This window comes from Vipera ursinii (genome assembly GCF_947247035.1).
Source record: "Vipera ursinii genome assembly, chromosome: 6".
NCBI classification, from domain to species: domain Eukaryota; kingdom Metazoa; phylum Chordata; class Lepidosauria; order Squamata; family Viperidae; genus Vipera; species Vipera ursinii.
The window spans coordinates 71,013,068-71,029,914 of NC_139515.1; the positions used below are offsets into that span (position 1 = coordinate 71,013,068).

Below are 16,847 nucleotides of genomic sequence, written 5' to 3' on the forward strand. Positions count from 1 at the left end.
AGTTCAAATTACAACTTTCGGCAATGAGTGAAATGGTTTCTCAGATTTTCCCCATTGATAGTTATATACCTCTTTTGTTTTTTTCAATACAAAATTCATACTTATTTACATTGGCCCAATACAGCAACTAGGAACTTCCTTTGCAAATCTTTGAAATAACTTGCCTACACAATTTCTAGTATTTTAAGAGTAGTTCATCATTTAGAGCCTAACTATATAGTGAACAATGCCCTGTATTTAACAGGAATGAGTGAATATGCATTTTATTTTTGGAAAAAATGAATACCCAAAGCTGAAACTTAAAATTAAGAATGAATATAGTGACTCTGGTCTTTGGATTGGTGAACTGTATAAGCCACCCTGAAAGTGCAACACTAAACTCATCTACTAAGAAATAATTCCTAGTGACTTCATGATAACTTACTTCCAAGTAAATAGATATAGGATTATTGACTCAAAACCATAAACTAAGAATGATTGAAATTTTTCTCACATCCAAAAGAACTTGGTTCTAGAGCTTCCATCTCAGCAATAAGTTTTCATAGCTTAAGCAATGTGTTTATGTCAACAGGACTTTGTCCACATAGTGGCTGGATTCCCACAATATGCTAAACTATATTTTATTTTACCATGGTTTATTGACTATATCATCAAGGGAGAGGTCACATATAATGCTTAGAACATAAACTTTGATAGTCTATGGAGATTCTCAGTCATCCAGGTCATGTTTGTCCCAAAGGTGCTTTTTTAAAAAACAACTAGACTTTGTTTTGCTTGAAGACATTGTGCTTCTCCTTCAAGAAACTTCTTCAGTTTTGAACTGAATAAACGTCTTGGATGAGAAGCAAAACATCTTCAAGCAAAACAGAAAAAAGTCCAGTTGCCTTTTGAAAAAGCACCTTTGGGATAAACTTTGATTGCAAACCCGAATGGCTGGGATCACACAACAGTGTAAAGCAAACTAAATATATTTTGGACTACAATTCAAAATGGTACTCATCTAGCATGGCTTAACAGAATGCATGAACCCAATGTATCTGTGTGGGAACAATTTCTGAACCACGTTTGTTTCCAAAATTCTAGTAATGATCTAACAATAATATAATTGTTTTTTTTTTCTTTCCTAACATCACCACAGACTCTCATTAGCCTTTAGGAGTTCCATAATCTTCAGTTTATAGAACCAAACATCTTGTGTCCTGAAGATTTTTATAGAACCTAGAACTTACCGAAGTATAAATGGGAGATTATGATTACAACCCAGCCTATGAGGAAGGTGGTAGCATACTCCTTTTTTCAGTGTCCTCTTTGCACTTCAGGTTGGAAAAAAATAGATCATCAATGAGTATTGGGAAATACAACTCCTGCAACTCCTTTACTTTGGTAAAAATAATTAACACTTTGGTAATAATAAATACAACAACAACAATGGGAGGGAGAATGGCCAATATACTTTATGGTGATAACACTATAGATTAGATGCCAATGACAAAAACAACAATTGTTGCCTTCAGTAGGAATTCAAAATGTTTTAGCTATCCTCATCGAGATGAAAAACTTTGTTCATTGTCAGCTAAAGATGAAGAAGTAAATTTGATTCTCAAATCAGGTGATTTGGGGATTGGTATTTTACCATGTTTATCTATATTGAACCCTTATGGAAAGATGGGCATCTGAAGAGAAATGCATGTTCGTTCTCAATCACTTTTTCCTCTCTTCCTTCCCCCTATATGCCTATTAAATGTAAACTCCTCCAAACATTTACTATTGCACATTTCAATTTTTAAAGGGTCAAAGCATGTTCCTATCTTTCATCATTTCTATGCAATGAGGTTTTATGACCTTATTTCATTTATACAAAATCTCATCCTTTGCTGACCTTTTCTTTCCTCATGTCTCATAAATGTTTTATGCTATATCTATTGTATCAAGGATTCTACCCTACCATAGTTGTCACAGAAGCATTGGTGATTTATTATCTGTGATAATATTATCCGTGATAATTTTCTTGGTTTATTCCTCTGGATAGCAGTTTTCACTACACACACACACACACACACACACACACACACAGAGAGAGAGAGAGAGAGAGAGAGAGAGAGACTTGGTATTCAAGTAGTTCTCCACTTACCACCACAATTGTAAGAATTTACTACAATATCCATTGTTAAAGTAACGCATTTGTTAATAACGGAGTCACACTCAAAGTTGTAACCTTTTTGTCTTGGTTCGTAAGCAAATCAATGCAGTTATTAAGCAATTATGTACTTGTTAAACAAATCCAGCTACCCCTACTGACTAATTCTTATGAGAAGCCGGCTGGGAAGGTCACAAATGGCAATCTTATGAGCCAGGGATGCTCAACGGTTGTAAATACATGCTACTTGCCAAGTACCTGAATTATGATCATGTGACCCTGGAGATGCTGGGATGGTTGTTAAGTACAAGGGCCAATTGTAAGAGGCTTTTTATCAATGCCATTGTAGCTTTGAATGGTTGCTAAACCAATGACCGTAAGTCAAGGACTACCACTATTTCTTTTCTAAAATGTAATATATGTTTCTCTTGTCAGATTCAAAACCATCCCATTAGCAAGGAAGAGGAGACAAGGACAAGGCCTTACTCTTTACAACTCTGTTATGGCTCTTTCTAAAAGAGAAAATGTAGCCCTGTCTCTAAGTCAATAATCTAGGGACATTTTTATCATTATGAGATTTCTATCTCCCTTTTAGTTTTGGTCAACTTCGGTCACCTTGGGGTGATAAATACTCCTGCTCACTTTTTTTCCAAACAACAATCCTGGGAGGTGGGTTGGGCTAAGAGACAGAGAGCTTGACCCAAAGCTACCCAACTCACTTTTATACCTAAGGTAAGACAAATTCATCTCTTCTGATTTCTAGCCTAGCATCTTAGCCACAACACCAAACTGGCTCTCTTCAGTTCTGTCAGTAAGCCTGTGGACTCTTGGCATCTATCTGATATTACGAGCCCTGGTGGTGCAGTGAGCGCAGTATTGCAGGCTAAACTCTGCCGACTGCCAACAGTTCGATCTTGGCTGCCTCAAGATTGATAAAGCTTCCATCCTTCTGAGGTCGGTAAAATGAGGACCCAGATTGTTGGGGGAAACATGCTGACTCTGTAAACTGCTTAGAGAGGGCTGTAAATTTACAGTATGGAGCATTAAATAAGTTTAAGTGCTATTGCTATTGATTCTTTAAAAAATAATTTCTAATTTAAAAAAAAAACTAAACGGGAAACTATGCTTCAAAGAAGGTATTGACCTTTAAAATAAATCTTATTTCTAGGGGTCTGTAGGTATTCTTAGGGAAAAATATGGATATAGAATATTGCAGCCTAGGAGTACAAAAATGCAGATAATCAGTATTTTATGTGTTTCTTTGGAATCATCTATTTTTTCTCTGGAGTTTTGCAGTCCAGATATGGTAGCCTAACTCATACTCTCTTTTTTTTTTATAAAGACAGGTAAGTGGCAGATAGAATCCTAAGGTTTTGAAAGGCATTTTTGTTTTTGGTAAGAAGGTGTTTTGTGACTATTAAGGTCATTGCTTCACAAAATACCAGACTGCCACTGAGCAAACTTTGCTGTTTGCTTTTCCATCTAGTTATCTGGATTTCTGTAGCCCAGAAATATTGTGTCCACCATGAACCAATTTTGTAATTTACATCAGCTTGACCAATTTGTAGACATAACAACAAAAATGAATTGTGAAGCTGTTCCTGCATTTCAAGTTTTTGGGGGCAGGCGGGGGGGATGAAACAGGAACCTGTTTCGCATTTTTAGAGACGTTTCCCACACTCTTTCAAATAGCATTCTTATGTCAGGCAAGTTAAAATGGTTTCCATGCTTCTTACTGGCAGTTTAGTGTTCTTTTAATTTCTTTTCTAGTAATTTGATCTTGTTCTGTCCATATTCGTAGGCAATCAGTAATATATTTTGATACAGATAGATTGTCATTTGCTCTATTTATATCAGCATGCCTCATTCCTTGCTTCTCCTCTGCATATCTTAATTTTCGCACAATGCTTTGATCTAAAGATTTTCTTACCAATTCGCTGTAGAAAGACTTGCTTTAGTCTTTCAATAAACAGTGCCAAAATATCAAAAGTAAAGAATCCATACAGAAAGCACAAAGGTTAAAAAAGCATAATCACAGGGATAGCACAGCCACTCAAGAACAGTACTGCCATTTTATAGACTCTCCTTGGGGACCCACACAATATTACAGTGTTATTAATAACAACACAGTATTCAACAGGGGTGCAAAAAGAGAAGTGGTTGATGTGGTCCTGATACACTTCAAAAGTTCCAGAAACATACGAGAATTCATTATTAACTGTGCTCTCATATCAAACCAAATTCTAGCTCATATAGTTGCAAAAATATTCTCAAAGATGTCCGGGTATAGGAACATAAGAAATTTGGTACAATCCCAGGAAATGGGTTGATTCAGTATGCAGTTTAAGCATGCATGGCCATAGTTAAATAAATCGCCCATCTAACTGCCTGTTTACCAACACTGACATGCAACAGTTCTCTGGGATTCAGCTTGGCATCTTTTGCATGCAAAGTATGTGTTGTTAACATTGCACTATAATCCAATAAGGTGGATTTCAGATGAAATTGTAGAAGTCTATGAAGTGGTTCAAGTAGCCAGAGGCTAGTCCTTAGTGTCTATTTATGGACCTGGATGGTATAACAATTTATGAAAGAGATAAATAAAAAGCAGTGTGAGTTTAGCAAATGGAATACCGGTATTTAATTGCATCATTTGAACAAGCTCAATAAAATGACCATTTTGAAAACAAAAATTAGCACAGGTTTTATGCATTCCAGGCAATAAAATGAACCTGACTACATCCTTGACTGCATGTAACAGCCTCTTAAGAAATCATATTTTAAAATATGCCCCTAAGATTATAATATCTGAATGTTGCAAAGGTAAATTTTATGCAGGTTCATGATAAGAGGCAGCCACTATTATCTGCTGTTCCTTGTGGAGAATGTGACTTAATGACAAAGAAAATTTGTAAAACTATACTTTGTTTTTATTATTATTATTATTATTTGTAATTCAGGGTTTATTTTTTGTATATATATTTTTATTAGTTTTCCATTATTACAATAATATCTTTAAAAAACAATGTGGTGTCCGTGTTACAATAGTTCCATTTCAGACAAATACATATTATTACAAATTTCCAAGTTATAATCAATACTTCCTCTCTCTTTTTCCCTTTAATACATACTATCTCTTATCTAACTTAATATATTTCTTATTGCTACCCATCAGTCATTTAATAATTTATATTAGTTTCTATTCTAGAAGCATGTTATAAAGGTAAAGGTTCCCCCGCACATGCGTGCTAGTCGTTTCCGACTCTAGGGGCCAGTGCTCATCTCCGTTTCAAAGCCAAAGAGCCAGCGTTTGTCTGAGGACATCTCCGTGGTCATGTGGCCGGCATGAATAGACACCAGAGGCACACGGAACGCTGTTACCTTCCCACCGTAGTGGTCCCTATTTTTCTACTTCCATTTTTACGTGCTTTCGAACTGCTAGGTTGGCAGAAGCTGGGACGAGTAACAGGCGCTCACTCTGTTATGCGGCACTCGGGATTCGACCTGCCAAATTGCTGACCTTCTGATCGACAAGCTCAGCATCCTAACCCACTGAGCCACCGCGTCCCATATATACTGTGTGTGTATATATATATATATATATATATATATAATTTTAATCCCATTTATATCCCGCCCTTCTCCGAAGACTCAGGGCGGCTTACAAGCTTAGCAGTAGCCTTCATTCTATGTATATGCCTGCTTATTAGGCATATAAGATTAAAGCTAGAAAAATTAAAGCTAGAAATTTAGATAAGGTGTTTGATGTGTTAAAGATGGAATGTTAAAATATGAAATATACTAAAAGATATATATATATATATATATATATATATATATATATATATATATATATATATATATATATATATCTTTTAGTATATTTCATATTTTAACATTATATCTTTAACACATCAAACACCTTATCTATTTTTCTAGCTTTAATTTTACATTGATATTGAAATTAAAACGTTTAAGACTTCTCATTTTCATATTGCTAAATAACCTCCTTTCCCTTTACAGATATATGAATATATATATCTTTTAGTATATTTCATATTTTAACATTATATCTTTAACACATCAAACACCTTATCTATTTTTCTAGCTTTAATTTTACATTGATATTGAAATTAAAACGTTTAAGACTTCTCATTTTCATATTGCTAAATAACCTCCTTTCCCTTTACACAATTTTCTTCAATATCTGGTAATATAATCCAGTTCTTATTTATCTCATTTCCATATCCATATCAATTATACAATATTTATAATAGTAGTCATTAAAATACCAATTTGTAAGGAGGAGAGAAAAAACAAAACAAAGCAAACAAACAAAAACAAAGAAGGAGGACAATATAATATTCTTGTTTCTCATTTATAGTTTCCACATATTAAAAATTAACCAAAATTTCTTTCATTTCAACATTTAATACATCCTTTCATGTCTCTACATCCAAGTATATTAGTTACATTCTATCATTTTTAGCATATATACATCTTAACCCATATCATTTTAAAAACTCAATATTTCAATGTTAGTATTCATATATCTGTATTTTATTTTTATTTTACTTTTATTTTTCTTTTAGTTAATCAGTATTTTTAGCTACTCATCAAAACAATCTCTTGTAATCCCAATACAATCCTGTCTATTTTAATATTACCTATTTCAGGTCTCTTAAAAATGTTCATATTTTTTCAATCTTATTCTTGCTTTCTTCCTTTGCCATGTCATTTTACGCTTCTTTGCCTCAGGGTCATTAAAACATTCTTGTATTACTATATCATATTGAAATGGCCCTCCAGTCTCCACCTTTGAAGGATTGAAGAATCTGTCAACATCACCAAATCTTCTCGTTATTTTCATCTCTTGGTATAATTGTCCTGGTCCAAATAAACTTACTTCCATATTTTCTCCATTACAATCTTCAAAAACCTGTATTTGTTGAGTATTTAATTCTTCTGCCAATGTATTTGACTGTTCTATTTCTTCTGTTAAATTCTCTCCCAATAAAATATTAATTGTAGTCACAGTTTGAATTTGAGTTTGTTTCATTGAGATGCTTTCTAATTCTTTCCCAAAAGCTCTTATTTCATCGCCAGCTGTAGAAAGGAACTGATAAGTTTGGTAAGACATTTCCCACAAAGCCTGAATTTGTTTTTGAAACTCTTCCATCATGAAAATTCACATCTGGTTTTCAAAGTTACTCTTATCTTGTTTTTCTTAAATATTTTCTTGGTTTTTTTAAAGAGAAAGTCAGATTGCAATTTCACGTTTAGCCACTGGGTGTCCCCCAAGTACTTTGGAAATTCTTTTCTTTTAGTATTTCTTTCTTTAATGTTTTTTTTTAAAAAAGCACCCCTGGGCTTGTTCGCCACCTTTTGAAGGGAGGGTTAAATTTCCCACTCCCTCTCCACAGGGGGGAAAGTACTTAACAGCTTAATTATTTTATTTTTTATTTTTTTATTTTAATTCCATTTATATCCCGCCCTTCTCCGAAGACTCAGGGCGGCTTTTACAAACTTAGCAGGTGAAAAGAAGATGATTAAGGTATAAGAGAGGAATCTTACCCCTGTCTCTTCCACGCAGCTTTAATGTTGCCTGATGGTAAGTTTGACTTCAGCTATCTGCAGCCTAGTAACTGGCCATATTCCTATGGTCAGTCTTTCATCCTCCGGTACAAAGGGAATGCAGGCACTAACGGGGTTGCTGCTCCCCTGCGTTTCTGCAAAAGCCCCTTCTGTCTGTACACCCCTCCAGGGTGGCTCTTCAGTCCTTTTAGGAACCCCCCCCCCAGCGATGTGAATCTGGACGTGGAAGACGGGAGCTGTCCTCCAGATGTCCATTGTCGGCTGTTGGCAAACCAGAAGTCCTCTTGTAAAACTATACTTTGTGTAATATTGTCTGCCAGAAGTTGCTCATTTTTTTCATTTGAATTCCACAGTTGCACCAACTCTGAGATTTATGGTAGTAAGATCATAGGGAAGAAGGATAGAGAGGGGAAAAATGCTTAAATCTAGCTACTATCCAATATTGTATTTTATTTCAAATTTATGAAACAGAGAGATGTGTTTTTTTAATTTTACAAGAAGTCAATTTTTATAACTATTAAACTGTGCGAGATTATCTTGATATCACTTTCTTGGCATCTCAGAAAACAATATTGTAATGCCATCTTTCTTCAGGATGTAGTCTGATTGCAGGATATAGTATGCTAAGAATATAAAGGAAAGTAAAACACATCTTCCAATTTTACATTTTCTATGAGATGACCAAAGTGGAAGAGAATCCTATCACCAGATATTTGTGGGGGATTCAGAATGGAAAACAAACAAATTATGTGCTGAAATCAAAGGTAATGAGTTTTATCTAAGCTAAAAAAAAACTTGGACTGGCAAAAACACAGTGCAAGATTATACAAGTCCCTTAATGTTTGCTCTTGGTGGTGCTTGTGGAATGCCAAATAAATAGATGATAATACTGATTCATGCCCATTTTTACCCTCACTTCCTCTCTCATCAAATAGAACTTTGCATGGCTTCCTTTAGTATAAGGGTAGAGAACATCCAGTCCAAGGGACCGGTGTAGCTCTTCCCTAACTCTTGTGATTTCTAGAAGAGATGGAGAAGGCACCACCCAAATTAAAGGACAAACAGCTAAAAACTGTGGCATAATTTCTTTCAAGTTTCTTGTTGGAAGCAAAAGTAAGACATGTTATTTTTAAAACAGTAAATAACAAGAAAACAAAATAGCCTTCAAAAGGGGGAGAGTCAATTTGACCAATATCTACCAACCTGTCACTATATCACAGATGAACCTTCTTTTCAAAGCCAAGCATTCCTCCTTATTTGTACTAGCCATTTTTCATTGATAAAACAATCCCCAAAGTGTGGCAGCATTTAGTCTAATTGACTCCTCCGTCCACAACAATTCTTTTCCTAATTCCATGTAGGGTGAGAGTATGCAGCTGAAGTTTCATAGTCACTTTCTTATTCATTTCTTTGTTGAGCTACATTTTGCACAAAATTTCACAGCATGTGCAGATTGTGCCAGCTGGATACAAATTTCTGTGGAAATCTCCCATCACAGCATTCTTGATGCTGGAAAATGTTAATGGGTGGTCTTTTCCCTTCTCCCTCCCTTTCCTTTCTTTGTCAGCAGTTTTCTCTGTCAAGAGATTTGTCTTTAAGGAGATGAGACTGTACCATTTGCGTTCCGTCTGCCTGAACTGAGGATACATGCAATTAAGTGGCAAATGAAGTGTCCACATAAGAGAAGCCATAGATAACTACCTTGTGCTGAATCATCTGGGCCTCGAAGTTAACATACCTTGAATGTGCCATATGCTACTGAAAACAAAGCCTTCCTCCAGAAAATAACTCAACAAAAAGCATCCTTAAAAATATGGAATGACTCAACAGAGATTTAAAATTGCAGTCTTAAGGCTCCAAATTAGAAATCCTTAACTATAAAAAAAATTCCCCACAAAACTATGTGGATATACTGTGTATACATTGTGTTTTTATTATAGAATGTTTTAATATAGAATTACAGCATGCTCAGTACTATTTCTAAGGCTGTCTTTTCAAGTAGTATTGGGCAATGTAATTTCGTTTTAGACTAAGATCACTCAGATATACAAATCTCTATTGTAGATTTCATTACTGTATGGAGATTCCGTAGGACAGGACTTTTCAACCAGTGGTACGCATACCACTGGTGGTACGCGAGCACCAGGCTGGTGGTACGCGGCATCACCTTCTACCTCTCCCCCCCCGTATCGTGCCCATGCACCAGCCTTGCTGTGTCAACCCACCAGGAGCTCTCCGTGAACTGGAGTCCTTCAGCAGAAGTCGGGCTGGCTGTACGCACCGATCAGCTGGTGACTCCGTAGGGCTGGCCCCGACCTCTGCAGATGGGCTCCAGTCTCCTGGTGGCAGCCCTGGCCAGTGAGGAGGCTGGGAGGGAGGTGGCGGCCTGGCGCTGGGGCTGCCAGGGTTCAAGCGCCGGGATCATAGCTGCATAGAGATGTAGCCCCACCCAATCCCACAAGCCAACATCCGTTAACAACAACATAAGTGGCAGGCCAGAGGCCTGTTTCCCCCCCCCCCAGGCAGGTCAGCCGCCATGTCCCATGCCACATCGAGCCGCCTCCCTGCACTCCATGTCCCATTGGGATTCCCCCCCACAGTTGCCATTCTGCCCATCACCGCATCGCCCATCAGCCGGTGACCCCCTGGAACCTGCCCCAGCCTCCGCTGCTGTCGACCAGTGAGAGAGTGCACAAGGGAAGGCGGCAACTGGCTCCGCCCTCTGCTGGCTCACTCCGGACCACAGAGAGGCCACTTGTGCAGCAGCGGCAGCTCCAACCAGTGAGAAGGCATTGGAGAGGAGGCAGCAACAGGCCCCAGCCTCTGCTGGCTCACTCTGGACCACAGAGAGGCCCCAGCATCATCTGCATCCACTCGTGCAGCAGCGGCAGCTCCGACCAGTGAGAAGGTATTGGAGGGGAAGCGGCAACCAGCCCCAGCCTCTGCTGGCGAGCTACAGGCCACTGAAAGCCCCGGCCGGAGCGGCGTCCACTCCCGCAGTGGCAGCAGCTTCATTGGCGTAAGATGGCGGAGAGTGGGGGAGGCGGCAGCTGGCCCCTGCTTCTGCCGGTGGGCTCCAGACTACGGTGAGCCTCCGCCAGTGGTGGCGCCCACTTCTGAGGCAAGAAGGGTGGGGAGAGAGGCGGCGAGCTGACCCTGAGCTTTTCCCACCCCTCCATTGTGTGTTGGACCCACGGGGCTCAACAGCTGCTTTGCAGTTGATTGGCGCTTCTTTGGGGCTGTCAGGGCTCAGCAGAAGCACCAGGATTAGTGCCAGGCTCTGGCGTTGATCCTGGCACATCTGCTGAGCAGTTGTCACCTGGAAAGCAGGATTGATCCCTGCTCACACACAAACACATGTGATCAGTTACAGCTGAAGGCATTTCAGCCTTCAACTACAGCTCCCAGTGCTTTCCCCCTTGCAGGGCTCTTGATTGGCCCTGTGCCTGGGCTCCCACCCCCTGGGAGAAGCGCGGCCCCATCCAACGAACACATGGCCCGCTCCTCTCCCATCGCCCTGTGCAGGCCTGCCATAGAGCTGGACGTGAAGCACCCAGGGAAGGAGCTGCGGAGGCGGACAGGCAGGTAGCGAGTCCCCTCCGAAGTGGGGCTGTGGAGACGCCATGTCCTCTCTGTCCATCGCCTCAGTGCTGTGCCTGTCTTCCGTGTGACCGCCGCCACTGCCATCTTTTTCCAATGGGTGCGTCCCCGAGGAGGACTTTGGGCGCCACCCGCCCAGCCCCAGGTTCTACCCCCACCCTGACACTGCCGTCTGAGGGTGGATTTCTGGCCTCCCTCTGCTCATCTCCAATAAGGAGCAAGGCCCCTTGCACCTTCTGAGGCAGCCAAAGCCCGTGCTGGAAAGAACAATCTTTATGGAAGCAAAATAAGCCCAATTTCGGGACTTTAAGGGTGACTGCAACAGAAGTGTGACTCTGTCTGATACCTCCCTATCTTGGTCTTCAGAAAGTGGTTTTCCTAAACCGAGAGTGCCTGGTAGCAAGAGGAAATAATGGGGAAAGGAGACGAGGTGGGGTGGGGGAGTTGGAGTCATTGAAAGCACAATTGCTCGGAGAATGGAGGAGAAAAGAAAAGAAGAAGCGACCCAAAAATCTTAGGGAAGAACTGGAAAAACAAAAAGGTGACAAAAGAAGAAGCCCAGAATTGTGAACTGCTGAGAATGAACCGAGGTTGGTGGAGGAATAAAAAGAACTTCTTGAAACACGATCAAGTTAAAAGAAAAAAAAACAAGGAAGGAAGGAAGGAAGGAAGGAAGGAAGGAAGGAACAGTGGGAGAGAGGGAGGGAAGAAAGGAAGGAAGGGACAAAGGGAGGGAAGGAAGAAAGGAAGGAAAGAAGGAAGGAAGGGACAATGGGAGAGAGGGAGGAAGGAGGGCACCCACCCCAGTCCCACCCCCCTCCACCAGAGACCCATGGATTCCCCCCACACAGGCACCCTGCAACCTGAGTGATTGTCAGAAGAGTAAAAAACTCTATCAGAGGGGATGGATCGTGGTTCATTTTTGATGCATGATAAACAAAGAAAACCCGAAGCATATATTCTACTATTTAACCTTTTAATTACAAAGAAACTTGTAAAAACACAGAAAAGACTCCTGCCTACATGTCTATCTTCCCAGAGAGCACAAAGAAGAGGAAAGTGAAAGTAACTTTTTCTTTGGACATGCGCACACATTAGAAAACTGGCTGAACATGAGACACTCACCATGGTTACAATGATAAGATAACAAGACAGCTTGCAAAAATACAAACTATACCTTGCTTTACTGAGAAAACAGAAAAAATGCAGTGAAATCCCCTTCTTTTGTCAGTAAAGCAAAACTCAGATAAGACACATTTTCTTACACAGATACTCGTGCTGGGCTGCAGGAAGTGGCTTGTTCAGCATATCAGCAATCTGATCATGTGTAGGCACATACTGTAATTTTACAAAACCTTGTTTAACTACTTGTCTTATATTTTGATAACGGATGTCAATGTGTCTAGACCTAGAACCTGTAAAACGATTCTCAGATATATAAACCACAGATTCATTATCTTCCATCACAGTGATCGGTCGAATCGGCTGTGTCCAGATATCTGTGACTAAAGCATCAAACCACGTTAGAGAATTACATGCATCTGAAACACAAGCATATTCAGCTTCAGTAGATGAACAAGAAACAAAGTTCTGTTTACGCACATGCCAGTAAACAGGACATCCATTTAAAAACAACATATAACCTGAAGTACTTTTACATGATTTCTTATCACTCGCCCAATCAGAATCTGCATAACAACATAACTGTATGTGTCGGTTCTAATAATAACTTCATGTTTGCTTTAAGTATCTCAATAATTTCTTAACGCATGTCCAATGAAACTGTTTTGCCTTGCAACTATACCTTGCTTTACTGAGAAAACAGAAAAAATGCAGTGACAGTGATGAGCTGCCCCCCCCCCCGCCATTGACTTTGCTTTTCAAAAAGTTGCAAAAGGTGATCACATGACCCTGGGACACTGTGACCATCATAAGTATGAATCAGTTGCCAAGCATCCGAATGTAAATCACATGACCCTGGGGATGCTGCAACAGTCATAAGTGTGAAAAATGGTCATAAGTCACTTTTTTCAGTGCCGTCGTAACTTCGAACAGTCACTAAACGAATTGTTGTAAGTCGAGGACTACCTGTACTTTATCATTTTTTTTTACTTTTTTTGCTCAAGTTTTTGACACCTTGCTGAATGATTGGTGGTACTCGGACATTGTCTTATCCTAAAAGTGGTACAATGGGTGAAAAGGTTGAAAAACCCTGCCTTAGGAATAAAGCTTTCATAGTATTTAGCATTTTCTTACTGAGACTTCCCTATACTTCTTAAATCACAACTATTCCATTTTACTGAGATGGTTATGGGTGGAGCTACTGTATTTATTTCAACTGTTCAGTGGTAAAGGCTACCTTATGAATAACCAGGGCTGAACTTAAACTTAGGCAGACACTGAATGTGGTGAAGCTGTAGAGGTTCTTGTTTGCCAAGAGAATGAAGCAGGGCACAGGCTGATAGAATTTTGTCAAGAGAATACGATGGTCATAGCAAACACTCTTTTCCAACAACCCAAGAGATGGCTCTACACATGGACATCACCAGACGGTCAACACAGAAATCAGATTGACTATATGCTCTGCAGCCAAAGATGGAGAAGCTCCATACAGTCAGTAAAAACAAGACCAGGAGCTGACTGTGGCTCAGACCATGAGCTTCTTGTCGCAAAGTTTAGGCTTAAACTGAAGAAAGTAGGGAAAAGCACTAGGCCACTCAGGTATGAATTAAATCATATCCCTGTTGAATATACAGTAGAGGTGACAAATAGATTTAAGGAATTAGATCTGATAGACAGAGTGCCTGAAGAACTATGGACAGAGGTTCGCGACATTGTACAACAGGTAGCAACCAAAACCATCCCAAAGAAAAAGAAATGCAAGAAAGCAAAATGGCTGTCTGAGGAAGCTTTGCAAATAGCTGAGGAAAGGAGGGAAGCGAAAGGCAAGGGAGAAAAACATAGATATGCCCAATTGAATGCAGAATTCCAGAGAATAGCTAGAAGAGATAAGAATGCCTTCTTAAATGAACAGTGCAAAGAAATAGAAGAAAACAATAGAATAGGGAGGACCAGAGATCTTTTCAAGAAAATTGGAGAGATGAAGGGAATGTTTAATGCAAAAATGGGCATGATAAAGGACCAAAACGGCAGGGACCTAACAGAGGCAGAAGAGATTAAGAAGAGGTGGCAAAATTACACAGAAGAACTATACAAGAATGAGCTTAACGTCCCAGATAATCACAACGAGGTGGTCACTGACCTCGAGCCAGACATCCTAGAATGTGAAGTGAAGTGGGCCTTAGAAAAGCTGAACAACAACAAAGCTAGTGGAGGTGACAGTGTTCCAGCTGAGCTATTCAAAACCTTAAAAGACAGTGCAGTAAAAGTGCTACACTCAATTTGTCAGCAAATTTGGAAAACTCAACCGTTGGCACAGGATTGGAAAAGATCAGTTTACATTCCAATTCCAAAGAAAGGCAGTGCCAAAGAATGTTCAAACTATCCCACCATTGCACTCAATTCTCATGCTAGTAAAGTCATGCTTAAAATCCTACAAGCTAGACTTCAGCAGTATGTGGATCGAGAACTACCAGAAGTACAGGCAGGATTTCGAAGAGGCAGAGGAACTAGAGATCAAATTGCCAACATACGCTGGATCATGGAGAAAGCTAGGGAGTTCCAGAAAAACATTTACTTCTGCTTCATTGACTATGCTAAAGCCTTTGATTGTGTGGATCATAACAAACTGTGGCAAGTTCTTAAAGAGATGGGAGTACCAGACCATCTTATTTGTCTCTTGAGAAACCTATATGCGGGTCAAGAAGCAACAGTGAGAACTGGACACGGAACCACTGATTGGTTCAAAATTGGGAAAGGAATCCGGCAAGGCTGTATACTGTTGCCCTGCCTATTTAACTTATATGCAGAGCACATCATGAGAAAGGCAGGGCTAGATGAATCAAAAGTTGGAATTAAGATTGCCGGAAGAAATATCAACAACCTAAGATACGCAGATGATACCACTCTAATGGCAGAAAGTGAAGAAGAACTAAAGAGCCTCTTGTTGTGGGTGAAGAAGGAGAGTGCAAAACTTGGGTTGAAACTTAACATTAAGAAAACCAAGATCATGGCATCTGGCCCTCTGAATTCCTGGCAAATAGATGGGGAAGAAATGGAGGTAGTGACAGATTTTATTTTCCTGGGCTCCAAGATCACTGCAGATGGGGATTGTAGCCAAGAAATTAAAAGACGCTTGCTCCTGGGGAGGAAAGCCATGGCAAATCTAGACAGCACACTAAAAAGCAGAGACATCACCCTGTCAACAAAAGTGCGTATAGTCAAGGCTATGGTCTTCCCAGTTGCAATGTATGGCAGTGAAAGTTGGACCATAAGAAAGGCTGAGCGCCAAAGAATTGAGGCCTTTGAACTATGGTGCTGGAGAAGACTCCTTCGAGTCCCTTGGACTGCAAGGCGATCAAACCGGTCAGTCCTAGAAGAGATCAACCCTGACTGCTCTTTAGAAGGCCAGATCCTGAAGCTAAAACTCAAATACTTTGGCCACCTAATGAGAAGGAAGGACTCACTGGAGAAGAGCCTAATGCTGGGAAAGATCGAGGGCAATAGAAGAAGGGGACGACAGAGAATGAGGTGGCTGGATGGAGTCACTGAAGCAGTAGGCGTGAGCTTAGATGGACTCCAGAAGATGGTAGAGGACAGGAAGGCCTGGAGGAATGTTGTCCATAGGGTCGCGATGGGTCGGACACGACTTCGCAGCTAACAACAACAACAACAACAACAGAGAATAAGGCTGTGTCACAACTGAACTTGGTAAGAATGCCACCAAGATTCATAGTAAATCCACGATGGCCTGAACAAAAGAATGCCACAGAAATAAAGCGTACCATAATCAATTAATGAGGACCATTTCAACCACATAAAAGGACTCAATTTACTTTTCTATATGTAATTATAACAAAGCTACAACTGTTGAAAAAAATCTGAAGTTTTGTATGGCTCTAAGATTTAGCTTGTTTATTGTTTGTTTATGTCTAGATTTGGTCCAACGAATATATCATCTGTTCAGCTTTTTTCAGCTTCTATCTATGGCTTCTCATGCTTCCATTAAATCCCAGAAAAAAATCATTGTGAAGGATCTTGTACATTTTTTATTACAATGCAAGGATAAAGGCTGCAGAGGGAGAGACAAAGGTGTAACAGCCGGAACAATAGCAACAATCCTTTCTTTTGCCTCATAACTACAAAGCAAGTTCAAACACTCTTCCAAAAGGAACTCTAAAACATGGCTAAATAATTAAGGTGCCTTGGGAATGAGTAGAACAGCAGAACTGGTTTTTTCATGAGAATAAAACCTGAAGAGCCGATTTCCACACAGTATTATTTTGATGATAGCAACTGGAAGAGATGCCATTCACCATTATCAGTGATGGTGTGGACAGTTCCAAAATATAGACTGCTTTTAATATAAATTATTTATTACTTTATATTATTCTCT

General features: G+C 39.8%; 1 protein-coding gene across 1 annotated transcript in view; it reads left to right on the forward strand.

Moving 5' to 3' along the window:
* TMEM178B (transmembrane protein 178B) overlaps positions 1–16,847 on the forward strand; it is a gene marked incomplete at its 5' end in the record, with an annotated part of 326,288 nt that overhangs the window by 287,076 nt on the left and 22,365 nt on the right. The window lies entirely within an intron of this gene.